The sequence below is a fragment of the Hyla sarda genome (genome assembly GCF_029499605.1).
Source record: "Hyla sarda isolate aHylSar1 chromosome 1 unlocalized genomic scaffold, aHylSar1.hap1 SUPER_1_unloc_6, whole genome shotgun sequence".
In the NCBI taxonomy this organism is placed as follows: Eukaryota; Metazoa; Chordata; class Amphibia; order Anura; family Hylidae; genus Hyla; species Hyla sarda.
Genome location: NW_026607592.1, coordinates 319453 through 341387, shown reverse-complemented (window position 1 = coordinate 341387; position 21935 = coordinate 319453). Strand labels below are relative to the sequence as shown.

Sequence of the window (21935 nt, the reverse complement as noted above, 5' to 3'; positions counted from 1 at the left end):
TCCCCTCATCCTGTGATTTCTCCTTTGGGGATTATTTTTATGTATTTTTGTGTTTTTTACTATAATATTATTTTATCTTTGCTCCTGGAGAGAGAAGGGTTAATATATTGTCTTGTTTCTGCTGCTGTTTGTGTTATTCCGCCATCTTTACTCATTTCCTATATCTCCGCCCAGTTGGCCCCCAGCTAGAAGCCCCGCCCTCCTGTCCTTGTGGCCCTATTCCTGTTATGTCTTTACCTCTAATATGTCAGGTTCTTCTTCTCCTTCTGGTTTTCTCCCCGCGGTGTCCACATGTCTCCCCGGCCGCCGCCATCTTGTAGAAGGAGGTTTATGGAGAACTGGTCCGACTCCTCTGTGGATCCAGGCTCTGCCGACACGCCCCCTCCCATAGACATGAATGAAGGGGGTGTGGCTGTGACATCACAAGGGGGTGTGGCTGTGACATCATGAGGGGTGTGTGGCTGTGACATCATGAGGGGTGTGTGGCTGTGACATCACGAAGGGGTGTTGCTGTGACATCACGAGGATGTGTGTCTGTGACGTCACGAGGGTGTGTGGCTGTGACGTCATGAGGGGTTGTGGCTGTGATGTCATGAGGGGGTGTGGCTGTGATGTCACGAGGGGTGTGGCTGTGACATCACAAGGGGGTGTGGCTGTGACATCATGAGGGGGTGTGGCTGTGACATCATGAGGGTGTGTGGCTGTGACATCATGAGGGGGTGTGGCTGTGACATCATGAGGGGGTGTGGCTGTGACATTTAGGGGGTGTGGCTGTGACATCATGAGGGTGTGTGGCTGTGACATCATGAGGGGGTGTGGCTGTGACATTTAGGGGGTGTGGCTGTGACATCACGAGGGTGTGTGGCTGTGACATCACGAGGGGGCGTGACTGTGATGTGACACAATGAACCCCTATAAAGGTGATTCCGCCCCCAGACATCTTCTCCTCTCTCTGGGGGAGGGGACAGACATTGATCTATAGATAAAATATAGTAAAATGATACATTAACCCTTCATCTCCCACATCCTATAAATCTTCCCATCTCCTCCGGCTCTGGTGTCCAAGGTGATAGATTAGTCGCCATCCATGAGTCTCATGATAGATTCTACCAGACGTGGCCCCCGTGGATGTGATTCCAGGATCCTGTGGAGTCGCCGTCCTGTTGTGTCCTCCAGCGTGTTCTCTGCTATATTGCTGGGTCATGTGATTGGTCGTCCATTCCCGCCTTATGCTCCTCCCCCCCTTGTTTCCCTTCACCCTCTATCCTCCCTTTTCCTTCTCTTTTCTTTACGTTTACCTTCTTGTCTTTCTTTTCATGTTCTCGGTGTTTGTTCTTCTGTATTTGATTCTTTGCTGCCAAAGATTCTGAAAGATTTTCTGGTAAATTTCCGAGGACGTCATCATAGAGGAGAACTCATCCGAAATCATTGTGACTATAATGTCTCCTCAGATGTTTCCCCAGATTATCTCCAGGAAATGGATTTTATTTCTCCATAGAATCTGGTGCGGTTTATCATCGTCTCCTCTTCTTCCCTTCAGGTTTCTCCAATCCAGGATCCTCTGCTGATATCTTCTATATAAGAGAATTCTCCTGGATGACCCATCAACCATGGAGAGAGACAGGAACAAGATGGCCGACAGGATCATAAACCTCACCCTACAGATACTCTTCCAGCTAACTGGAGAGGTGAGGGATTCTGGGAGTGATGTCACATGACCTCATTCTTATCTATGTAATAACAGATGGATATGACTGGAGAGGTGAAGGATTCTGGGAGTGATGTCACATGACCTCATTCTTATCTATGTAATATCAGATGGATATGACTGGAGAGGTGAGGGATTCTGGGAGTGATGTCACATGACCTCATTCTTATCTATGTAATCACAGATGGATATGACTGGAGAGGTGAGGGATTCTGGGAGTGACGTCACATGACCTCATTCTTATCTATGTAATAACAGATGGATATGACTGGAGAGGTGAGGGATTCTGGGAGTGATGTCACATGACCTCATTCTTATCTATGTAATAACAGATGGATATGACTGGAGAGGTGAGGGATTCTGGAAGTGATGTCACATGAGCTCATTCTTATCTATGTAATAACAGATGGATATGACTGGAGAGGTGAGGGATTCTGGGAGTGATGTCACATGACCTCATTCTTATCTATGTAATAACAGATGGATATGACTGGAGAGGTGAGGGATTCTGGGAGTGATGTCACATGACCTCATTCTTATCTATGTAATAACAGATGGATATGACTGGAGAGGTGAAGGATTCTGGGAGTGATGTCACATGACCTCATTCTTATCTATGTAATATCAGATGGATATGACTGGAGAGGTGAGGGATTCTGGGAGTGATGTCACATGACCTCATTCTTATCTATGTAATCACAGATGGATATGACTGGAGAGGTGAGGGATTCTGGGAGTGACGTCACATGAGCTCATTCTTATCTATGTAATAACAGATGGATATGACTGGAGAGGTGAGGGATTCTGGAAGTGATGTCACATGAGCTCATTCTTATCTATGTAATAACAGATGGATATGACTGGAGAGGTGAGGGATTCTGGGAGTGATGTCACATGACCTCATTCTTATCTATGGAATAACAGATGGATATGACTGGAGAGGTGAGGGATTCTGGGAGTGATGTCACATGACCTCATTCTTATTGATGTAATAACAGATGGATATGACTGGAGAGGTGAGGGATTCTGGGAGTGATGTCACACGACCTCATTCTTATCTATGTAATAACAGATGGATATGACTGGAGAGGTGAGGGATTCTGGGAGTGATGTCACATGACCTCATTCTTATCTATGTAACAACAGATGGATATGACTGGAGAGGTGAGGGATTCTGGGAGTGATGTCACATGACCTCATTCTTATCTATGTAATAACAGATGGATATGACTGGAGAGGTGAGGGATTCTGGGAGTGATGTCACATGACATCATTCTTATCTATGTAATAACAGATGGATATGACTGGAGAGGTGAGGGATTCTGGGAGTGATGTCACATGAACTCATTCTTATCGATAATAACAGATGGATATGACCGGAGAGGTGAGGGATTCTGGGAGTGATGTCACATGACCTCATTCTTATCTATGTAATAACAGATGGATATGACTGGAGAGGTGAGGGATTCTGGGAATGTATGTAGTGATATTAATGTATCTCTCCATACACAGGATTACACAGTAGTGAAGAAGTCCTCTAGTGGGCGCTGTCGGGCCCCTGTGTGTGAAGGATGGGGAAGAACCCTGAGCCCAATCCCGGGGCCCCCACCTCACTCCCTGATATATGAGGAAATGGATGAACAGAAGATCCTAGAACTCATCAACAAGATGATGGAGCTGCTGACTGGAGAGGTGACCCTGCTGGGACATTATACAGTAATGGAGGGGTCTGGTGATGACTGGAGAGGTGACCCTGCTGGGACATTATACAGTAATGGAGGGGTCTGGTGATGACTGGAGAGGTGACACTGCTGGGAATGCTGGGACATTATACAGTAATGGAGGGGTCTGGTGATGACTGGAGAGGTGACACTGCTGGGACATTATACAGTAATGGAGGGGTCTGGTGATGACTGGAGAGGTGACACTGCTGGGACATTATACAGTAATGGAGGGGTCTGGTGATGACTGGAGAGGTGACACTGCTGGGACATTATACAGTAATGGAGGGGTCTGGTGATGACTGGAGAGGTGACCCTGCTGGGACATTATACAGTAATGGAGGGGTCTGGTGATGACTGGAGAGGTGACACTGCTGGGACATTATACAGTAATGGAGGGGTCTGGTGATGACTGGAGAGGTGACACTGCTGGGAATGCTGGGACATTATACAGTAATGGAGGGGTCTGGTGATGACTGGAGAGGTGACACTGCTGGGACATTTTACAGTAATGGAGGGGTCTGGAGATGACTGGAGAGGTGACACTGCTGGGACATTATACAGTAATGGAGGGGTCTGGTGATGACTGGAGAGGTGACACTGCTGGGACATTATACAGTAATGGAGGGGTCTGGTGATGACTGGAGAGGTGACCCTGCTGGGACATTATACAGTAATGGAGGGGTCTGGTGATGACTGGAGAGGTGACACTGCTGGGAATGCTGGGACATTATACAGTAATGGAGGGGTCTGGTGATGACTGGAGAGGTGACACTGCTGGGACATTATACAGTAATGGAGGGGTCTGGTGATGACTGGAGAGGTGACACTGCTGGGACATTATACAGTAATGGAGGGGTCTGGTGATGACTGGAGAGGTGACACTGCTGGGAATGCTGGGACATTATACAGTAATGGAGGGGTCTGGTGATGACTGGAGAGGTGACACTGCTGGGAATGCTGGGACATTATACAGTAATGGAGGGGTCTGGTGATGACTGGAGAGGTGACACTGCTGGGACATTATACAGTAATGGAGGGGTGGTCTGGTGATGACTGGAGAGGTGACACTGCTGGGACATTATACAGTAATGGAGGGGTCTGGTGATGACTGGAGAGGTGACCCTGCTGGGACATTATACAGTAATGGAGGGGTCTGGTGATGACTGGAGAGGTGACACTGCTGGGACATTATACAGTAATGGAGGGGTCCGGTGATGACTGGATAGGTGACACTGCTGGGACATTATACAGTAATGGAGGGGTCCGGTGATGACTGGAGAGGTGACCCTGCTGGGACATTATATAGTAATGGAGGGGTCTGGTGATGACTGGAGAGGTGACACTGCTGGGACATTATACAGTAATGGAGGGGTCTGGTGATGACTGGAGAGGTGACACTGCTGGGACATTATACAGTAATGGAGGGGTCTGGTGATGACTGGAGAGGTGACACTGCTGGGAATGCTGGGACATTATACAGTAATGGAGGGGTCTGGTGATGACTGGAGAGGTGACACTGCTGGGACATTATACAGTAATGGAGGGGTCTGGTGATGACTGGAGAGGTGACACTGCTGGGACATTATACAGTAATGGAGGGGTCTGGTGATGACTGGAGAGGTGACACTGCTGGGACATTATACAGTAATGGAGGGGTCTGGTGATGACTGGAGAGGTGACACTGCTGGGACATTATACAGTAATGGAGGGGTCTGGTGATGACTGGAGAGGTGACACTGCTGGGACATTATACAGTAATGGAGGGGTCCGGTGATGACTGGATAGGTGACACTGCTGGGACATTATACAGTAATGGAGGGGTCCGGTGATGACTGGAGAGGTGACACTGCTGGGACATTATACAGTAATGGAGGGGTCTGGTAATGACAGGAGAGGTGACCCTGCTGGGACATTATACAGTAATGGAGGGGTCTGGTGATGACTGGAGAGGTGACACTGCTGGGACATTATACAGTAATGGAGGGGTCTGGTGATGACTGGAGAGGTGACACTGCTGGGACATTATACAGTAATGGAGGGGTCTGGTGATGACTGGAGAGGTGACACTGCTGGGATATTATACAGTAATGGAGGGGTCTGGTGATGACTGGAGAGGTGACACTGCTGGGACATTATACAGTAATGGAGGGGTCTGGTGATGACTGGAGAGGTGACACTGCTGGGACATTATACAGTAATGGAGGGGTCTGGTAATGACAGGAGAGGTGACACTGCTGGGATATTATACAGTAATGGAGGGGTCTGGTGATGACTGGAGAGGTGACACTGCTGGGACATTATACAGTAATGGAGGGGTCTGGTGATGACTGGAGAGGTGACACTGCTGGGACATTATACAGTAATGGAGGGATCTGGTGATGACTGGAGAGGTGACACTGCTGGGACATTATACAGTAATGGAGAGATCTGGTGATGACTGGAGAGGTGACACTGCTAGGAATGCTGGGACATTATACAGTAATGGAGGGGTCTGGTGATGACTGGAGAGGTGACACTGCTGGGACATTATACAGTAATGGAGGGGTCTGGTGATGACTGGAGAGGTGACACTGCTGCGAATGCTGGGACATTATACAGTAATGGAGGGGTCTGGTGATGACTGGAGAGGTGACACCGCTGGGACATTATACAGTAATGGAGGGGTCTGGTGATGACTGGAGAGGTGACACTGCTGGGACATTATACAGTAATGGAGGGGTCTGGTGATGACTGGAGAGGTGACACTGCTGGGACATTATACAGTAATGGAGGGGTCTGGTGATGACTGGAGAGGTGACCCTGCTGGGACATTATACAGTAATGGAGGGGTCTGGTGATGACTGGAGAGGTGACACTGCTGGGACATTATATAGTAATGGAGGGGTCTGGTGATGACTGGAGAGGTGACACTGCTGGGACATTATACAGTAATGGAGGGGTCTGGTGATGACTGGGGAGGTGACACTGCTGGGACATTATACAGTAATGGAGGGGTCTGGTGATGACTGGGGAGGTGACACTGCTGGGACATTATACAGTAATGGAGGGGTCTGGTGATGACTGGAGAGGTGACACTGCTGGGACATTATACAGTAATGGAGGGGTCTGGTGATGACTGGAGAGGTGACACTGCTGGGACATTATACAGTAATGGAGGGGTCTGGTGATGACTGGAGAGGTGACACTGCTGGGACATTATACAGTAATGGAGGGGTCTGGTGATGACTGGAGAGGTGACACTGCTGGGACATTATATAGTAATGGAGGGGTCTGGTGATGACTGGAGAGGTGACACTGCTGGGAATGCTGGGACATTATACAGTAATGGAGGGGTCTGGTGATGACTGGAGAGGTGACACTGCTGGGAATGCTGGGACATTATACAGTAATGGAGGGGTCTGGTGATGACTGGAGAGGTGACACTGCTGGGACATTATACAGTAATGGAGGGGTCTGGTGATGACTGGAGAGGTGACACTGCTGGGACATTATACAGTAATGGAGGGGCCTGGTGATGACTGGAGAGGTGACACTGCTGGGAATGCTGGGACATTATACAGTAATGGAGGGGTCTGGTGATGACTGGAGAGGTGACACTGCTGGGACATTATACAGTAATGGAGGGGTCTGGTGATGACTGGAGAGGTGACACTGCTGGGACATTATACAGTAATGGAGGGGTCTGGTGATGACTGGAGAGGTGACACTGCTGGGACATTATACAGTAATGGAGGGGTCTGGTGATGACTGGAGAGGTGACACTGCTGGGACATTATACAGTAATGGAGGGGCCTGGTGATGACTGGAGAGGTGACACTGCTGGGAATGCTGGGACATTATACAGTAATGGAGGGGCCTGGTGATGACTGGAGAGGTGACACTGCTGGGAATGCTGGGACATTATACAGTAACACCACTGGAGGGGTCGGGGTGATGACTGTATCATTATGTGTCAGGTTCCTATAAGGTGTCAGGACGTGGCGGTCTATTTCTCCATGGAGGAGTGGGAGTATGTAGAAGGACACAAGGATCAGTACAAGGATCAGGTCATGATGGAGGATCAGCAGCCCCTCACATCACCAGGTAATAGACATGACTATATACACACGTCCTCTCATTATTTGTATGTAAAGAATGAATTCAGTCTCTGTATGTGTTCCCTACAGTCAGATCCAGTAAGAGAACAGCACCAGAGAGGTGTCCCCGTCCTCTTCTTCCACAGGATGATCAGGTAGATGGAGATATTCCCTATAATCTGTAGAAGGGCTGTGAAGCTCTTGTGGTCAGTCCCCTCACCCTCCATGACTCCTCATCTCCTGCTCATCTATAACATCCCATGTGACTTCTCCTACTGTCTGATGACTTTTACAAAATTTCTTCCACATCTTATGAAACAGGGTGAAGATCCGAACAATATTAATGCTCCAGAGACAGATATGAGCGGTGATGAGCAGTATAAGGAGAACATTCCTACAGAGAAAGATCTCATCTATATTAACGGTACAGACATGAAGGAAGAAGAAAAGACAGATATAAGCAGCAGTGAGCAGTGTAAGGAGGACATTCCTATAGGGAACGATCTGATCTATAATAATATTAGAGATTTAAGGGAAAAAAAAGAGACAGATGTGAGCGGTGATGAGCAGTATATGGAGGACATTCCTACAGGTAACCGCCCAGGTGAGTAATAACCATGAAATGCAGAGAACAGTCACAGATTCTGCTTAGTCACCGACTTTAATAGTTTTTAATGGAATTTTTTTAAAGGGGTATTCCGATGGAAAACTATTTTTTTTAAGCAACTGATGCTAGAAAGTTAAATTACTTCTATTTTAAAATCTTTAGCCTTCCGATTAGGGATCGACCGATATCGTTTTTATTAGGGCCGATACCGATAATCGGTGGAGGTTAGGGCCGATAGCCGATAACTTATACCGATATTCCGGTATAAGTTATCGGCTATTTATCCCCCCGCAACTCCTCTGTAGATCATTGATTTAAAGCGGGCGCTTTAAATCAATGCACTGCAGTGGCTTTTGCGGTGCCACAGACCGCCGCCGCCACCCGCTTCTCTCCCCCTGCCTGTCCGGGGGTCCTGAGACCTATCACCGCCACCGCTCCCCCCACCACCGCGACCGCCTCCACCGCACCACACCCGCCACCCCCCCCCCCTCACCCGCCGCACCGCGACCAACCCCCCGCACCGCACCGACACCATTGCCTCCCCAATCTCCAGTTTTATAATTACCTGGGTCCACTCCACATCTGGCTCCGATGGCGTCCTCCTGAACTGTCACTGTGCACACTGAGTCACATCACTCGTCATTGCGCATAGCGTAACGCAGGACGCAGCAGGAGCAAGAAGTAGCGTGGGCTCCGGGAACAGGTAATTATAAAACCGGGGATGGGGGAGGCAATGGGGGCGGTGCGGTGGGGGGTGCGACGCGGTGCGGTGCTGCGGTTCGGGGGGGCGGTCGCGGTGGGGGTGTGGCATTATCGGCAAGGTAAATGCCGATACCGATAATGCCCAAAATCGTGATTATCGGCCGATAATATCGGCCATACCGATAATCGGTCGATCCCTACTTCCGATACTAATCAGCTGCTGTATGCTGCAGAGAAAGTTGTGTAGTTCTTTTCAGTCTGACCACACTGCTCTCTGCTGCCACCTCTGTTCATGTCAGAACCTGTCCAGAGTAGGATAGGTTCGCTATGGAGATTTTTTTCCTACTCTGGACAGTTCCTGACATGGACAGAGGTTTCAGCAGAGAGCACTGTGGTCAGACACAAAAGAACTACACAACTTCCTCAGGAGCATACAGCAGCTGATAAGTACTGGAAGGATTAAGATTTTTAAATAGAAGTAGTTTACAATTCTGAATAACTTTCTAGCATCATTTGCTTAACCCCTTAAAGGACAAGTCTCACAGTGAACAATTGTTCAGCTTTTAGTGCTGAAGGTAAAGTTATATAGGTTTGTAAATCACTTCCATTACCAGTGCTGCTTAGAAACCAGCTTTATCTGCATTCTTCTGTCTGACAGGAAATTCAGCTGTTCCAAGTTTTCATGACTTGCGACCCCCTATTCAGGCTGTTATCAGCAGCATCCAGGGGCCGTGACGTGACAATTACCCAGAAAACCCCTGTGCTGCAGAGAGCTCCCTGTGCTCGGCCTTAGCCCCTCCCATCTGATGAATATTCACACTGTCCTCCCTCTGTTCTGCAGTGATTGGCTGAGCAGCACTGAGTTAGGGGTGGTAACAAGCTCTCTGCTCAGGCAGCTGAGAGCAGGAAATGTGAGCAGTGCATGCAGGGAAATGTAGTCTTTGAGATCACAGGCAGAGCCACCATAACCAGGAAGTAACTGGAATTTATGAGCTGAATAGCCGGTGAATGGGGGGCGGAAAAAAAATCACAAACATGTCAGAGAGGTGGTAGGTGAATATACTATGGAATGGCTTGGTATTTATTTTTTTCTTTGCTGCATGGGATATCTTCTTTAAGGGCTCAGGGATTTTCCGTTTTTGCACTTTCGTTTTTTCCTCCTTACCTTTTAAAAATCATAACCCTTTCAATTTTCCACCTAAAAATCCATATTATGGCTTATTTTTTTGCGTCGCCAATTCTACTTTGCAGTGACATCAGTCATTTTACCCAAAAATATACGGCGAAACGGAAAAAAAAATCATTGTGCGACAAAATCGAAGAAAAAACGCCATTTTGTAACTTTTGGGGGCTTCTGTTTCTACGCAGTACATATTTCGGTAAAAATGACACCTGATATGTATTCTGTAGGTCCATACGATTATAATGATCCCCTACTTATATAGGTTTGATTTTGTCGCACTTCTGGAAAAAATCATCACTACATGCAGGAAAATTTATACGTTTAAAAATGTCATCTTATGACCCCTATAACGTTTTTATTTTTCCACGTACAGGGCGGTATGAGGGCTCATTTTTTGCGCCGTGATCTGAAATTTTGATTGGTATGATTTTTGTTTTGATCTGACTTTTTGATCACTTTTTATTCATTTTTTAATGGTATAAAAAGTGACCAAAATACGCTTTTTTGGAGTTTGGAAATGTTTTTGCGCGTACGCCATTGACCGTGCGGTTTAATTAATGATATATTTTTATAGTTCAGACATTTACGCACGCGGCGATACCACATATGTTTATTTTTATTTAATTTTTACACTGTTTTATTTTTTTTATGGGAAAAGGGGGGTGATTCAAACTTTTATTAGGGAAGGGGTTAAATGACCTTTATTAACACTTTTTTTTAAAGTTTTTTTTGCACTGTTATAGGTCCCATAGGGACCTATAACACTGCACACACTGATCATTGTTATCCCATAGGGACCTATAACACTGCTCACACTGATCTTCTACACAGATCACAGGCGTGTATTAACACGCCTGTGATCAGTGTTATCGGCGCTTGACTGCTCCTGCCTGGATCTCGGGCACGGAGCAGTCATTCACCGATCGGACACCGGGGAGGCAGGTAAGGGCCCTCCCGGTGTCCTGTCAGCTGTTCGGGACGCCGCGATTTGACCACGGCGGTCCCGAACAGCCCGACTGAGCAGCCGGGTCACTTTCACTTTCACTTTAGAAGCGGCGGTCAGCTTTGACCGCCGTTCTAAAGGGTTAATACCGCACATCGCCGCGATCGGCGATGTGTGGTATTAGCCACGGGTCCCGGCCGTTGAGGAGCGCCGGGACCGACGCGATATGATGCGGTATCGCGGCGCGATCCCGCTTCATATCGCGGGAGCCGGCGCAGGACGTAAATATACGTCCTGCGTCATTAAGGGGTTAAAAAGAGTACCCCTTTAAGCCCTGTGTCCTGTCAGTCTTTTCTGCTGTATATTCCTTTATTCAGTTGGAATACAAGGATTCCTGATCTCCCTCCTTACTGATAACGCTCTATCCCCGGTGAATCCTCTTTGGAGACTGATAAACGTATTATCTACGACTACATAGACATTTCATCTCCCTGTCCGTTCTCCCTCTGCGGCAGAGCAGCTCATGTCCATGTAACAGGGGACGAGAACTGTGGCCAAGAATTCAATAGAGTTCTGTATTGTAGCAGCAGAAGTGTGCTGGGATAAGGAAGCGCTGGTGGACACGTTCTCTCGTGGACTCTCCGATATTATACAAGATGAGATTGTGGCCTCCTGGATCATCTGAAATGGTGAAACCAATGCAGCTCAGGACCACCCCCCTTTCCGTGGAGGAGAAGGAATATATTAGGGGGAGGGGATGTGTCTTTATTGTGGCCCTTTGCTCAGATCATGCCAAACCTGGTGAGGAAACACTTGGGGTCCTGCTAGGGACAGATATTGGGTGGGCTTTCTTCATCCCCAGAGTTCCACAAAGACAAAGCTATGATTAGGATTATCCTATCATGGTATATTTCCTCTGTGGTCACGCAGGTCCTCGTGGTCTCCAGTGCTGATGGTTATTTTGATGATGTGTTTGTAGCCAAAAACTCTATCCCACTCCAGCTCTGGGTCCACTGGCCATGGAAGTGATTTATAGAAGACCCTTACAGCCCCCTCACCTTATCCATGAGACAGTTCCCTTGTCTGTGGTGTTGGGGGCACTTTACCAGGAGACCCTCTAGTTCCAGGTGATTATCTCTCGGCATTATCCTGTTGTGCTCGGTTCTCTTTGTTTCCAGAGACATAATCCCCGTTTGGACTGGGTCACAGCTGAGGTTTGTCTTGGTCCCCTCAGTTGGCTTCTACCTGTATATATAGATCGGTTTGGTTGGTTTGTATCTCCTCGGTCTGTCGGATAATTGTACACGACAAAGATCTTCCTTCCTAAAGTATACCAGGAGTACCGCAATGTGTTTGATAAGATGTAGGCGGGGGGCACTACCTCCCCACAGAACCCCATGATTGTACCATTGAGCCTCAACCAGGTGCTATACCCCCAAAGGGCCGAGTCTACCCTCTGTTTGTGGCAGAGAACCAAACCATAGAGGAGTATGTTACAGATGGACTGTCCCAGGGGTTCATAAATAAATCTAGTTGAGGCCCCTGGGATTGGTGAGTTGAGGCCCCTGGGATTGGTGAGTTGAGGCCCCTGGGATTGGTGAGTTGAGGCCCCTGGGATTGGTGAGTTGAGGCCCCTGGGATTGGTGAGTTGAGGCCCCTGGGATTGGTGAGTTGAGGCCCCTGGGATTGGTGAGTTGAGGCCCCTGGGATTGGTGAGTTGAGGCACCTGGGATTGGTGAGTTGAGGCCCCTGGGATTGGTGAGTTGAGGCCCCTGGGATTGGGGAGTTGAGGCCCCTGGGATTGGGGAGTTGAGGCCCCTGGGATTGGGGAGTTGAGGCCCCTGGGATTGGGGAGTTGGGGCCCCTGGGATTGGTGAGTTGGGGCCCCTGGGATTGGTGAGTTGAGGCCCCTGGGATTGGTGAGTTGAGGCCCCTGGGATTGGTGAGTTGAGGCCCCTGGGATTGGTGAGTTGGGGCCCCTGGGATTGGTGAGTTGAGGCCCCTGGGATTGGTGAGTTGAGGCCCCTGGGATTGGTTAGTTGAGGCCCCTGGGATTGGTGAGTTGAGGCCCCTGGGATTGGTGAGTTGAGGCCCCTGGGATTGGTGAGTTGAGGCCCTGTATCAATCGCAGGGGCCTCAATCACATTACAGTCTTATCCAAAGTAACTTATAGAGAATCTGACCCCTTGTTCTCCACACTAAAGCCAATATACGGGGTTATAGTGGGGTAAACAGCTTTACAAAGAGGGGTCACTTACTCACACCCGTGTAGTATATGCAGAGTTCCGGCGCTGTAATCTTTAGCTGCATTGCTACGTTGTGAGAGATTGTTCTGTATTACAAACTGGAGAAATGTGAATTCCACGAAGGTCACAAACGTTTTCCACCCTGAAAGCTGCCGTCACCACAGCTCCCATCCTGGGTCACCACAACCCAGCTTTCCCGTTCATACGATGCGTCTGAGACAGAATAGGTGTCTCACCTTCCTACCCCAGAGAGACCATTTTATCCTTATAGCTTTATTACCAGGAAACTTTCCTCAGTGGCCATCATTTGTCCCTCAAGGAGTGGCCGCACTTGTCTGTGGGTACTACCGGACCTATTCTAATTCTTATGGATCACAAACACTTCATTTACCTCCCTGCGGCCAAATGTTTATCTCTAGGACAGGCTAGGTGGGCTCTCTTCTTCTTCTCCCCATTTTATTATGTGTCTCCTTTCTTCTTGGCACTAAGAACACTAAGGCCGGGTTCAAATGGCTGAAAATGTGCGGAATGAACACCCAGAAAACACCGGCGACATTCCGCAGATTTAAATGATCCGATGGCCGATAGGACGGCTCAGAAATGCTGCGTCTCATAGACTGTTATACATTTCCTATCGGAATCTGCAGGAAGAATAGACAAGTCTATCTGGACTTTCCGTCGTGTGCACAGTGCAGCAGAATCTTATAGAAGTCGCCTCGACAGCACATATACTAAAATCTGTGTGGAATATTCCTGCTGAATTCCGTGCAGACATTCTGCGGTGTGAACATAACCTAAAGGTGATGCCCTGTCTCATACCAGTCATACCTGCTGACCGTATTATAGCCACTATATGTAGTACTGTCACCTGCCTGTTGGGGGCCCCATTCTCACCGCTCTAAGCTCTGCTCCTCCCGAGAAGCCTAGTGATAGGTGTTTTATGCCTAAAATACTCAGGCTACCTCTGTTCTGTGTGCACCATGATCCCAAAGCAGCCGGACACCTCAGGAGAAATCAGTTATTATGGGCCCTGTTGTGAAAATTCTGGTGGCCCCGTGTTCTGACCTCTACACAGTGATCATTGGGTTTGAGACTGAACACAAGGTAGGATGAGGAGATTGTTCCATTGTGTAATATTCTGGACAAGATATAACTATGAATATATGAAAAGTTTAACCCTTCAGTGACCCATTATGTTTATTTACCTCATGGGGCCATTAAGGGTGTATGGGGAGGGTCCGGGACTCGGGCCCCCTCTATACCTGGTGGATCTTGGCCGCATTCTTCAGCTATGGGCCGCTGCTAATAGTTGACACTGAGCAATCTATGGCTCTGGATATTAACCACTTAGATGCTAAAGTCAAAGCTGACATCAGCATTTATACAGCCTTAGTGAGAATCATTGGGGTGCAGTGGTAAGGATTGGCTCCTCACGAAGCGAACATTGGGGGCGCATCCATCGTCATGGCAGCCTGAGGCCCTTGCTAGGACTCTGTCACTGCCGGGACTCTGCTATTGATACAGCCGGTCTATGGTCGGCTCTAATGGATCAATGCAGTAAATACTGTACTGATCTGTATGAGCAATCCAATGACTGCTCATACAAGTCCTAATAGAGGGACCAAAAAGTGTAAAATATGTTTTTAAAAATGTAAATGAACCCCTTCAATAATCTTTTAACATTTTTGTTGTAAAAATGTAAAGCTATTTTTATTTGAATTGTTTTTTGTGTAGTAAAGCATAACAAAACTATACAAATTAGATATCGCTGTGATTGTATGTACCTGACTTATATTTTAATGCTTGTTGATATAAGTAGAGATGAGAGAACTTACAGTAAATTCGATTCGTCACAAACTTCTCGGCTCGGCAGTTGATGACTTATCCTGCACAAATGAGTTCAGCTTTCAGGTACTCTGGTGGGCTGGAAAAGGTGGATACAGTCCTAGGCGACTCTTTCCTAGGAATGTATCCACCTTTTCCAGCCCATCGGAGCACCTGAAAGCTGAACTAATTTATGCAGGAAAAGTCATCAACTGCCGAGCCGAGAAGTTTGTGACGAATCGAATTTACTGTAAGATCAGTCCCACAAAAAACAAGCTCTCAAATGCAATGTAGATGGAAAAATTTAAATAGTTATGGCTATGAGGAGAGGAGGAAAAAAGAAAACACAAAAGCTTACATTTCCTGGGTTGTGTTATTCTCTGCAGATTCTTGTAGCAGGAGATCAGAGGAGAATCTTATATCTTCAGATTATAAAGCAGATGATGATATCACACAAGATACATATGAAGAACATTCCATTATCCCAGATACACCCTCAGCCCTTCACAGCCAAGATCTGTCATCTCATCCTTATATACAGGTCCTGTCTTCTCAGTCATCACAGGATGTTCAGCAAAATAAAAGTCACAGAAGGGGTGTTGGACATCAACGAGCTCATACAGGAAAGAAACCATATTCATGCTCAGAATGTGGGAAATGTGTTACATCTAAATCAAATCTTGTTAAACATCAGAGAATACACACAGGGGAGAAGCCATTTTCATGCTCAGAATGTAGAAAATGTTTTACTCAGCAATCACATCTTGTTACACATGGAAGAACTCATACAGGGGAGAAGCCATTTTCATGTGCAGAATGTGGGAAATGTTTTACTCAGCAATCAGCTCTTGTTAAACATGAAAGAACTCACACAGGGGAAAAGCCATTTTCATGTGCAGAGTGTGGGAAATGTTTTACTCAGCAATCAAATCTTGTTAAACATCAAAGAACTCACACAGGGGAAAAGCCATTTTCATGTGCAGAGTGTGGGAAATGTTTTGCTCAGCAATCAGATGTTGTTAAACATCAAAGAACTCACACAGGCGTGAAGCCATTTTCATGTTCAGAATGTGGGAAATGTTTTACTGATAAATCAAGTCTTGTTAGACATCTAAGAATTCACACAGGAGAGAAGCCAATTCAGAGCAATAAATGATGCAGATAACACATCTATATATTAACCATGTACATAGGATATCTGACATTTATACATATATCATATACTGCATCTCCAAACTTGTTACCAATTGTTAAGAAAAGTTTTCTTTCTTATATGATTTATTATTCTTATATTCATCTCCGCACACTGGACTTATAATAAATGTAATATTGTCCCTGACGTTGTATATAGGGAATGTAACGCGTCAGTGTTGTCCCCGCCCCCTTCTCATTATGATTATAGAGACTTTAATTCAAGGCATCAGACAGGATCCGCGCGTCTCCCTTGAAGATCGTCTCTTCTGAACATAAGATGCTGTAAAACACAATAAACAGGTCATAATAGCAAGGTCATAAATTACTTTGATATCAACCTCTCCACTAGCATCAAATACCGGCATAAATAGGACAGAGCATACAACCACCCATGTGCACCGACAACACAAGACCAATTAGCTGACACACAAACAAACAGACAAGCAGAACAAAATATAACAATACAACACACGAAAAGGGGGAAGAGGGGAGGGGGCCACGAAAGACAAAGAAAAGGAAAAGATAGAAGACCTGCAGACACATGTGAAACCCCAGGAAGCTCACTCCAGACCAGCTGAAAGACGAAGAGGACCAAGGGTATTAGTAAGGGACGCCAGGGAGTACCATTCAGTGTGACGGAGAGGTAACACTATGGCATCAATTGGGTTGTGGTATAGTGAGCGGACAGGAAAGTACACCACTTTGCAAAGAATTTCCTCGCATTGTGTTCTCTGTGTCTTTCTGTGTCCAGTCTGTCCACCTAAAAGAAAGTCTTAATTTCTACCACATGGGCTATGACCGGCATGGGAGTCTTTATCCAGTCACACATAATTATGCGCGCGGCCACCAGGAGAATAACGTGGAGGAATTTTGGAATAAATCGTAGACCCACCTCTGCAACAGAAAGATCAACAGACTGGAACAGAAGTGCCTGAGGAGTCAATGGAACCCGAACGGTCCAATACCTAGTGATATAGTCTACAACGTCCCCCCAAAAGCTCTGCGACTTGGAACAGGACCAAATGCCATGATAAAACTCTGTGTCGGGAGTATTGCATTTCGGACAGGCAGTATGTCTGTCTGGGAATGCAGAGGTAGCCGGGATATTAAAGCCCAAGTAGCCAAAGTGCATAAGCTTAAAAAATGTTTTGCGCCAGCGCTCATTGATGACATTATCCGCTCGCGTACGTCAGGATCCTGAAGAATTGACTCCTATTTAGCAAAAAGTGTATGTTTGGAAACCTTTAAAAGACGGTCATTAAAGTATCTATACAAACCCGAAATAGACGCCTTCCTAGTTTGTGGACCTACCTTGTCTTCAAAAGAGGAGGAAGACAATTCAGAGGACAGTTCCTGAGCCGGGATGTGCAAAAACAGAGAAGTTGGGACACTTGGAGAAAATGAGAAGGCGGCAGAGAGAAGTTAGTAATTTCCTGCGGGCGGAGCCACAGTCTTTCCTCGGCATCCATCAACTGTCTTGCCACTTTTATCCCCTTCCTACCTCAAACAAACTGTTCTCTCTGCCCTGGAGAAATTCTAGATGACCCCAGAGATTAAGACGCCCAGATAGCAGAAAAGGTAGACCATAGGCCCTATGAACAGCTTTCCACGTTAAGATAGTGTCCCTAATTACTAATGAACGCATTATATGGGTGGGAAGGCATGGGATGCGGGTATGGAGGCAGGAAACCAAATTCTAAGGAGAAGTGAGCTCTTCCTCCAAAAAATTGTTGGAATGAAAGCTAGACTCATGGACCCAGTCCATGACATGTCTAGAGAGGCATGAGAGGTTATAGCCACGGAGGTTGAGAAAACCCACACCGCCATCAGCCCTGCTAAGCATCAGTTTTTGTAAGGCAATTCGCGGGCGCTTACCCGCCCATATAAAGTGTGTGAAGGCTGAGTTTAGAGTAGTCACAGCCTTATGTTTCAATAAAACAGGCAGGGTTTGTAACTGGTATAAGAGTTGAGGAAAGCTGATCGTTTTCAAATGACATTTGCCTTGGAAGGAGATTGGTAATTGATGCCAGCGACGAAGCTCATCCTGGATCTGCTCGAACAAAGGGGGATAATTCAAGGTGTAGAGGGAAGAGGGGTCTCTACCAATTTTTATACCTAAGTAAGTGATATGGGGCTTGACAAGATCCCCGGGTATTCCCAGGGTATTCCAGTAAGAGGAAGACCAAGAGGGTCCCCGCGGGAGTAGTTCACTTTTTAGTTGATTGATTTTATACCCAGAGAAGGTACCAAAATGAGCTAAAGTGGACATCAGGGGGGTGTAATGGGCACTCAGATTGGCTTGGAAGATCAAAACATCATCCACGAAAAGAGTTAATTTGACTGTTTTGCGCTGGATTGCAATGCCCTGATACATATCAGAGTCCTCCAGGTGACGGGCTAAAGGTTCCAGATTGAATAAGAGAGGGGACAGGGGACATCCCTGTCACATCCCTTTAAAAAGAGGAAAGGAGGGAGACAATATGCCTGTGTGAAATTGTGCCTGGGGGGAAGCATAGAGACCCCCTAAAAATGTATGGAAATGACCAGTAATGCCTACCTTGTCCAACACCATCCCAAGCCAGTCCCACCTGACATTATCGTATGCCTTTTCGGCGTCAAGTGCCAGTTACAGTGGTTATTCCCCAGGCTCAGGACGGTGCTGCATCCTATCCAGGACAGTTAACAATTTGCAGATATTAGTCACTGATGACCGAAAGCCCACTTGGGAAGGACCTATCAACGAGAGCAGAAACACACTTAAGCGATCAGCAAGTATTTTAGACACTGGCTTAAGGTCTTGGTTAATAAGGGATATGGGATGGTAGGATTGGGGCAGGAGGTGATCCTTGCCGGGCTTTAGAAGGAACTTAATGACGGCTGTGTTTGAGTGCAAAGGCCAAGAGCCAGAATGCAGGAGATGGTTAAAGTAAGATGTTAATGGGGGCATCACTTCATGAATCAAGACCTTATAAAATTCACCGGAGAAACCATCAGGGCCCGGCCCTTTCGCATTATGGAGACCTTTAATGTTCCGCCGAACTTTGTCTTCAGTGAAGTCCCCATTAAAAGCATCTCGGTGATCGGAGGACAGCGAGGGCAAGTGAACAAACTCCAGAAATGTCTTACCAAATACCATATCCACAGGGGAAAATGTCATGGTATCCTGGTACGTAGCGCACTGTGATGTACGTTTACGTTTATTTTTGGTTTCGATATAGATGTGGTGGTGAAATAATTGCTGTTATTACAAAGTAAAATTGTTGGCGTATAAAACAAGCCTCATATGGGTCTGTAGGTGGAAAACTAAAAGCGTTCTGATTTTTAGAAGGTGAGGAGGAAAAAATGAAAGTGCAAAAATGGAAAAACCCTGAATCCTTAAAGAGTTAAAGTTGTCCTCTTATGACCCCTATAACTCTTTTATATTCCAGTATACAGGACTATATAAGGGTCATTTTTTTGTGCCATAATCTGTAGTTTCTATTTATATCATTTTGTTTCGATGACAATTTAGATCATTTTTTATAAATTTTTTCCTGGTATATGAAGCAACCGAAAATATTTATTTATTTTTGTTTACATTATTTTATTGAAAAATGGGAAAAGTGGTTCAAACTTTACTAGGGGAGGGGCTTATTCACATTTATTAACACTTTTTTTTAGTATATTTTTCAGATTGTTTAGTCCCTTTAGGAAACTATTGCATGTGAACCTTAGATTACAGTAAGGATCAACCGATATCGATTTTTTAGGGCCGATACCGATAATCTGTGGAGGTTAGGGCCGATAGCCGATAATTTATACCGGAATATCGGTATAAGTTATCAGTTATTTATCTCCCCCCCACCCCGGCAACACCACTGCAGATCATTGATTTAAAGCGGGCGCTTTAAATCAATGAACTGCAGCGGCTTTTGCGGTGCTAGAGACCGCCGCTGTCTACCGCTTCTCTCCCCCTACCTGTCCTGGGGTCCTTCTGAGTCCTATCACCGCCCCACCACCACCGCACCCCCCACCGCACTACCCCGGCCAGAGACCGCCGCCGCTGCCCCATTGCCTCCCCCATTCCCGATTTTATAATTACCGGGGTCCACGCTACTTCTGGCTCCGGCAGCGTCCTCCTGAGCTGTCACTGTGCGCACTGACTGTGACGTTGCGTTGAGGACGTCACTCGTCATTGCGCAGCGTAACACAGGATGCCGCAGGAGCCAGAAGTAGCGCGGACTCCGCGAACAGGTAACCGGGGATGGGGGAGGCAATGGGGCGGCGGCGGTCTCTGGCCGGGGCGGTGGTGGGGGGTGCGGCGTGGTGCAGGGGGCAGTGCATTATCGGCAAGGTAATTGCCGATACCGATAACGTCCAAAATCGTGAATATCGGCCGATAATATCGGGAAAAACTGATAATCGGTCAATCCCTAGATTGCAGACACTGATCAATGCCATCATATAGAACAGTGTTATCGGCGCTCTATTACTACAGGCTGCTGAGGCTGTCTACTGTAAGGGAGCGCTGATCGGATGAGCTGGAAGACGGTAGGGACCCTCCGCCTGTCCTCTCAGCTGATCGGGACCCTGCAATTTTGTCGTGATGATTGCAGGATCTAAAAGGTTAGTGTCAGAAATGTGACCAATCAGTGATGTCCGTCATTAGTTGTGGGTCCTGGCTGCTGATAACAACCGGGACCCACCAGGTATGAAGCGTGCTCAGCTTCATTTATGGCCAGTGTCCTGAAGGAGTTAATAGATTCCTTACTATACCCTGTTATAAACCTCATATAGGTAAGTGTCCTCAGGTGTCACCATGGAGGATTTCCGAGCTCTTTATTATAATCTTCCTGACAACATGGCCGACACTACATAAACAATAAATCTCCATATAATGGCCGTCCTTAGTATAGGTTATTCATATAGGAAGAGTCATATGGGCTTCAATGTCTTTAGTCTCATCTCACCCTCTTGGACTTTCTTCCCAAAGGGCCGGTTACCTCATCCAAAATGGTGGATTTCATCCTTCCAAGATGGCCGCCTCTGTCTCAGCTTCTCACAGCCTCCATTCTTCTCCTTCCTGTCCGTCCGTGTCCCTCCTCTATAATGAACTCGTGTGAGTTTATAGTAATAGTCATGGGTGTGTCTATTATAATGGAGGGTGTGTCTATTATAATTGGGGGGGTCTATTATAATTGAGTGTGTGTCTATTATAATGGAGGGTGTGTCTATTATAATTTAGGTTGTCTCCTTTATAAATGAAGGTGCGTCTATTATAATTGAGGGTGTGTCTATTATAATTCAAGGTGTCTCCTTTATAAATGAGGGTGTCTATTATAAATGTGGGTGTGCCTATGATTGAGGGTGTGTCTATTATAATTTAGGGTGCGTCTATTATAATTGAGGGTGTGTCTATTATAATTCAAGGTGTCTCCTTTATAAATGAGGGTGTGTCTATTATAAATGTGGGTGTGCCTATGATTGAGGGTGTGTCTATTATAATTTAGGGTGCGTCTATTATAATTGAGGGTGTGTCTATTATAATTCAAGGTGTCTCCTTTATAAATGAGGGTGTGTCTATTATAAATGTGGGTGTGTCTATGATTGAGGGTGTGTCTATTATAATTCAAGGTGTCTCCTTTATAAATGAGGGTGTGTCTATTATAAATGTGGGTGTGTCTATTATAATTGAGGGTGTGTCTATTATAATTCAAGGGGTCTTATTTAAAAATGAGGGTGTGTTTAT

General features: G+C 46.5%; 1 protein-coding gene and 1 pseudogene across 1 annotated transcript in view; one reads left to right on the top strand and one right to left on the bottom strand.

Moving 5' to 3' along the window:
• The window catches only part of LOC130298229 (zinc finger protein 850-like), a 185923-nt pseudogene that overhangs the window by 75913 nt on the left and 88075 nt on the right, over window positions 1-21935 (top strand).
• Window positions 1-21935, bottom strand: part of LOC130298244 (zinc finger protein 585A-like) — a 74003-nt gene that overhangs the window by 43403 nt on the left and 8665 nt on the right. The window lies entirely within an intron of this gene.